Here is a 6,606-nt window from a genome sequence, read left to right as displayed (position 1 = left end):
TCTCAGAAGCACTAAATGGATTAATGGAGGCCCTGGGCAGCAGCATTTCATGGAGGACCCAAGCATGGATTGTGTGAATAATAGATTGCCTGCTCTGCCCAACACTGGGCAGGACTCTAACTCTACCTTACAGTGGCCAGAGCTAAGTTTCAGAAATTGCCATAAAGTTTCCAAGAAATGTTCTAAAAGCAGGTGTTTCTGTAGTTGACTTGGGTTGAAGACAATACACATTATACCGATGACCAAGTTTGCGTAATTTCAATATTTTAAACTGTATCAATCAGGGCTCTTAATTGCTAGCACCAGAAACCAACTGCAAAAGATTAAGCAGAAAGAAATGTATCAAGTATCTCACAGAATCATGGGGAAGACTGGAAAATCACACTCAGAAAATGATTAGGGCCCGGCCCGGCGTGGCTCAGTGGTTGAGCGTCGACCTAGGATCCAGACAGTCAGGGTTCGATTCCTGGTTGGGGCACATGCCCGGGTTGCGGGCTCAATCAGTGACTCTCTCATCATTGATGTTTCTGTCTCTCTCTCTCTCCCTCTCCTTTCCTCTCTCTGAAATCAATAAAGATATATTTAAAAAAAAAAAAAAAGAGAGAGAGAGAAAATGATTAGGAAAGATATGTGTCCACAGTCAGGACAAGAACCAAAATGACCCTTAGAGTGAGTCAAACAAAGACACTTCTGCCACAGCCATTAAACACTGGATGCCTCCCCTTTCCCAGCCATCGCCAGCACTGGCACTAGGATGATTTCTCCACTATTCCTGCTTCTTTGCACCCTTACTGTGGATGCCATATCTAAGGTAGGGTGCCTGATGGGCTGAGCCTCAGGAAGACTGAGAAAAGAGTATCCAGCATTTTCAGCAACACAGTGGGAGGCAGACTCTGCTTCTCACCTTGCCTCCTAATGCGGGGAATTCCTCAAACACAGGAATGGGATTCGGATTTGGGAAGTCAAAGAATAAAAACGTTCACTCCATGATTATAAATATATACCCATGTGAGTATCAACTGTGTACAAGAAACACTTTATATGTATGGAATAGGAAATTGCGTTCATTTATTTCAACTTCATTTAAACCCTTCGGTGGGAGATCCTGCCCTCAGCTCCTTAACTTCAGGAGAGAGCCCAACACAGAGCAGCACTCTGCAGAGGCTGAGTGTCCCACAGAGCTCGGCTGGAATGCCCCGAATCAGAGCACGTTCATACATGGGGATAAGCGAGTCTCAGACAGGAAAACAAATTTCAGCCAGTCTCCTTAATTCTGACAGGTCCAATGTCACTAGAACCTGCATTAACAACAAATGCAAAGCAGCCGTGAACATATATTTAGCAGCTGCTTCAAAAACACACAAAAGTTTTTCCCTGTTGGTAAACCTCACAGGCTTCCTCCTGATGAAGCTAACAAGCAGCTTTTATCACACGAAAAGAGCACAGATGGTCTTACTGTACCAAAGCCCATAATGGATTTTTAAATCTTAAAAACATATAAAACATCAGATATATTTTCTTTCTTGAAGTCTAGTCTCACAAATCTAGAAGAAATTGTTATGGTTCCTACCCATTTTGTAGATTGCTAACCACTACACAAAAAGCCTCTATAAAGAACTATTGACTGAACATGTAAATGAATACTAATTATATCTCAATAATAATGTGTGAATAAAATAAAATAAGGTGAAAATATTTAGAATTTTTTTTTTTAATCCACACTGGAGTATATGCTTTTGGAGAGAGGGAGGGAGAGAGAGAAAGAGAGGAACATTGATGTGGGAGAGAACATCGATTGGTTGCCTTCCTTACATGCCCCAAATGGAGATTGAACCTGCAACCTCTCTGTGCACAAGATGAGGCTCCAACCAACTGAGCCACACCGGCCAGGGCAATATTTGGAATTCTTAAGAAGAAAATGTGCTGAGTAAATTGAAAGCAAGAGTATTAAAGAATAGTTTCCCAACTAAATGATGGACAGTAAAGAATATCATGAATCTGATAAATAACATTTTGGTTTTGTTTGAAAGGACTCACACTAGAATATACCTTTTTTTTTTTTTTCCAAAGTCAGAAAACAACTTCTGTTGTCCAAACCCTGTGTTTTTCCTCAGGCTGTGGGTGAAGGCCTGGTTCTTGGGCTCCATCTCTTTATCATACCACTGAGGTAAACTATTAAAAAGTATTAAAATCCTTATTAATAAAACCAACCCCTGACAGAAGTGCCCCGAGGGACCTTTCATGCTCCCTGTCACCAATGATCTCTCTGCTCCTACAATCCTTATCTTCTGCTACTGTGACCTTTGTCCCTTTCCCATGAGGCCTCACGATCAATCAATCTTCATAACCTTTAGCTACTAACTCTTGCTGTTTTTATCACTTCTGTGTGTTTTGATTTTCATCTGAAAAGACTTCAATGCACATGAAAAAGGTCATTTGGAGTAAAAGGCACATGGCATTATACCACCTACGCCACATTTTCCTAGGACGCTGCTCGTAGGCATTGCGAGTGTGCCAGGCTGGTTAAAGCAGCTCTGCACAAAGGAGAACTGAAAACCCATTCATCTGGAGCAATGTCTCAAAAGCACTGCCCTCCCATGGAAAGAGGAATTCCAGAGATTGTGAGCCCAGAGGAAAGCCCCCAGGTTTTGATAGACCAGAAACTTCTGGGCAATTCTAAGATAATGAGCCCTCTGCCCTGAAGACTAGGCAAAGGAAAAGTCCTATGGGCCTGTTTGTTTACTTAATAATTGGTCTACACTACTCAAAGTATGGTCATTTGCCCATGTGTTACAGGTCAATGACAAGTAAGAACAAAAATGGAGAGCAGGCACTGAGAAATTTTATAGCAATTTGACAGTCTGCTGAATCTAATAATAAAAAGTTGACATTTGTATATTGTATTTCTTTTTTCCCTAATGATTCATTTTTACTGTATTTTACAAAAGTGTGGATCTACAAAGGATTGGAAAATTTTTTAAATGATTCTTCACCACTGATAGTTTGAGAAGAATTGGTTTAAAGGACCTAGAGAGGAAAACAAATTACTTGCAGTGAGACTTGAGAGTGCTATGATACATAATTTCTGATGACTTTTAGTTTAAATAGAAATTAATTTAAATAGATCGTAATAAATGGTATACATGTTTATGTGAAATGTATTGCCATTATTTGTGTATTCATTCCCTAGTAATACAAAAAACATGGGTTACACTTCAGTCAAACAAATGCAGCATAGAGAGGTGAATTCTTTTCCAAGACTAAGGAAGATCTAATAAGATGATAATAGCAATGGATGTCATTTGGATTCTGACATTAAAATGGCATAAACATCTGCCCTTTCAAGCCAGAAGCTGAGAATATGACTGTTTATTTGGCACTGAATATTCTTTCACCATGGCTCCAAGGAAGCTGCGCTAATCTCCTGTGGCCTCTGACTGGCTCTGGAATACCATCTTGGCTCACACTGAAGCACAAAAGGACATCTCAACTTTGCTCTGCTTTTTTCCCCTCCCAACACCTGTTACCAAGTCACTTTCTTGGCAGGAGAAAGGTGGGGTGGTCAATGTAGAGGACAAATAAAGTTACTGTAAACACTGTAGCTGAATAAGAAGTAGGAAGAACTGAGCACCATTTTCTAAAGAATGCCTCAGTCCTCCCTTGTAATAACACGAACTGTCTCTTTTTTTGCCAATTTTCCATTTCCTGTTAAGCTAAGAGCAGTCCTCATTGTCTCTAGGTATGATTAGAGAAATTAGACTGATCCCATGCAATACACCCAAGAGTCATGGGCTTGTGAAAAGCAGTTACAAAATCAGACCACTTCACAGATATTTCTAGCATGGGGATACATTTCTCTTCATCCTAAATCTGTTCAAGAGAAAATGGTTCCCTGATCAGCTCTTATACTAGCACAAAAAATTCCATCCCAGAAATGTGTTCAGAATTATGAGAACTTAATTTTTTGTCTTGGACTGTACCAGATTTAATAATCCCAGTGGATATTATATCAGATTACATTAGATTTTTGTAGTAATTCAAGGTAACTCCCTAGATGGTGTGATTTGAGGAAGGGAACAGAGAGTTGAGCTATTGACATTTTCCTATTAAAATATTCCCTTTGCTTTAGTCTTCTCAGGCTGCCATAATAAAATGCCATAGAGCTGATGGCTTAAACAACAGAATTTTATTTCTAGAGACTGGGAAGTCCAAGATCAAGGTGCCAGCAAAATGATTTCATTCTGAGGCTTTGTCTCTTGGCTTGTAGGCGACAGGCATCTCACTGTGTGCTCACATGCACAGGGTAAGTGTAGGGAGCACTCTCCAGTACCTCTTCTAATAAGGGCACTAATCTCATCATGAGGGTCTCACCCTCATGACCTCACCTAACCCTAATTATCTTCCAAAGGCCTCATCTCCAAATACCATTGCATTGGGACTTAGGGCTTTACATATGAATTTGGGGGAAGGGGGAAAGATGCAAATATTTAGTCCATAACACCTTTGAATTAAGATGCCATATCCAGTCCCTGACTGTGTAGCTCCCACTGGCCGTTCCCTGCGCTAGCCAGCAATATTTGGAGTTCTTACAACATGGCAGACATTGACAACAAGGAAGAGTCTGAACTTGATCAAGATTTGAATGATATTGAAGAAGTAGAAGAAAAAGCTGGTGAAGAAACAAAAATCAAAGCACATCCGATGATGCGAAAGCCTCAGATTCTTGCAGCCCCTCCAAGGAAGACTTGATGGTCTGGTAGAAACACCAATAGGATACATTAAAAGCCTGCCTAGAGTAGTTAAAAGACGAGAGAATGCTCTCAAAAACCAGGTTAAATGTGCACAGATAGAAGCTAAGTTCTATGAGGAAGTTCATGATCTTAAAAGAAAGTATGCTGTTCTCTATCAGCCTTTATTTGATAAGCAGTTCAAGATCATTAATGCAATTTATGAACCTACGGAAAAAATGTGAATGGAAACCAGATGAGGGAGATGTAATTTCGGAGGCGCTGAAAGAAAAGGCCAAAACTGAAGATGAGAAAAGGGATGAGGGAAAAAAGGGACCCCAAGGGAATTCCTGAATTGTGGTTGACTGTTTGCAAGAACGGTGACTTGCTCAGTAACATGCCTCGGGAACATGATGAACCAATTCTGAAGCACTTGAAAGATATTAAAGTGAAGTTCTCGGATGCTGGCCAGCTTATGAGCTTTGTTTTAGAATTTCACTTTGAACCCAACGAATATTTCACAAATGAAGTGTTGACAAAGACATACAGGATGAGTTGCTGAGAGTGGAGGCCTGGATGCTGCTGCCGAAGCTGTCCGTGCTGCAGACTTTGAAACTGGTCCCTTTTTACATCAGCGCATAACCCCCAGATCAGTGCTGTGCCACACTGGAGAAGCAACTGGAGAAGATGCTGGCGATTGTGATGAAGGGGGGACAGTGGATAAGGAAGGGGAAGAAGATGAGGGAAATGGTCCAGGCCGAGACTCAACGAAGGATCAAAACCCAGCAGAATGCAGGAAGCAGCGAAGCCAGATGGCCTACCTTCTGTTTCCCTGGAAAGGATGGACTTTTATCATTTGAAAGGCCCATTGCAAGTTCTTTGTTGTTGTTTCCTTGCTTGCTGGGTTTTGTTTTTGCAGCGTAAAATAAAATTTTTTAAAAAGATACCCTATCCATAGTATCTTTTCAAATAAAACATTTACTTCTTTGATACTTATTTTTATATAGTTGGAGTTTTGGGGCTTTTTCTTTATTTGTTTTTCAGCTATTATCACAGCATGTGGGGCAGGGAGTGAAGAAATAGCATGTAACTGGCAGAAAAGCATTAAATACCTAGGCTCCGAAGCAAGGAAAGAGAAGTCAAAAAGATCAAGAAGAAAAATGACTATTTAAGAATTTTCCTAAAGCTGCCCCATAAGATGTTATTAACCCATTGTTTACTCGGTAGTTTATTGAACACACTAGGTGCAGATGCTGTGTTGGTGCTAGGGATAAACCTGCAGGTAAAACCTTATCGTAATGGACTTATAAATGACGAGAAAGTCAGACCTTCAACAAACTAGATTCATGTGCTGTTAGCGTGCTGTGCTAGACGCAAGTCCAGGGTGGAGCAGAGAGCGTAGGAAGCAAAATCCACAGGGGGACTCAGAAACTGCTCATGGGGAGGCCACACTGAATGTGACTCTCATGAGAAAGGTATCGGGCGGAGGAGTGGGGATGGGAGAGGAGGGTGGGCAGTGGGGACTGGGGTTGCAGAAAAGTAGGGTACAGAGGGCCAGGCACAGAGTCCAAAATCAGAAAGGCAGAAGGTTCCATGCGCATGGTAGGCACGGGGGACGTCAGGGTGGATTTTCTATACCCTGTTAAGGAGCTTTTGCTTTTTCCACAATCACTGAAGAATTTTAAAGAGCCGCAGAGTAATGGAATCAGATTTTCCATTCAGAGATCAGTCTTCCGCAGGCAAGGTGAAAAGTAGATTGGAGGAGTCAGAGACTAGATTAAGAAGTCTGTTAAGAGTTGCTGCGAGGTGAGAAGCAGTGGAGGGCGAGAGGGTGAAATAAGGCAGTAAGACAGCAAGTGTGGCAATGGAGAGTGGTTGA

General features: G+C 41.3%; 1 pseudogene; it reads left to right on the top strand.

Annotated features, from left to right (window-relative positions):
- Positions 1–4,578: 4,578 nt before the first annotated feature.
- Positions 4,579–5,289, top strand: LOC107546606 (nucleosome assembly protein 1-like 1 pseudogene; annotated as a pseudogene).
- The last annotated feature ends 1,317 nt before the right edge of the window (positions 5,290–6,606 follow it).

The sequence above is a fragment of the Miniopterus natalensis genome, chromosome 8 (genome assembly GCF_054644295.1).
Source record: "Miniopterus natalensis isolate mMinNat1 chromosome 8, mMinNat1.hap1, whole genome shotgun sequence".
Lineage (NCBI taxonomy): Eukaryota > Metazoa > Chordata > Mammalia > Chiroptera > Miniopteridae > Miniopterus > Miniopterus natalensis.
The sequence above is the reverse complement of the archived record's forward strand: the minus strand, read 5'-3'. Positions and strand labels throughout refer to the sequence as shown.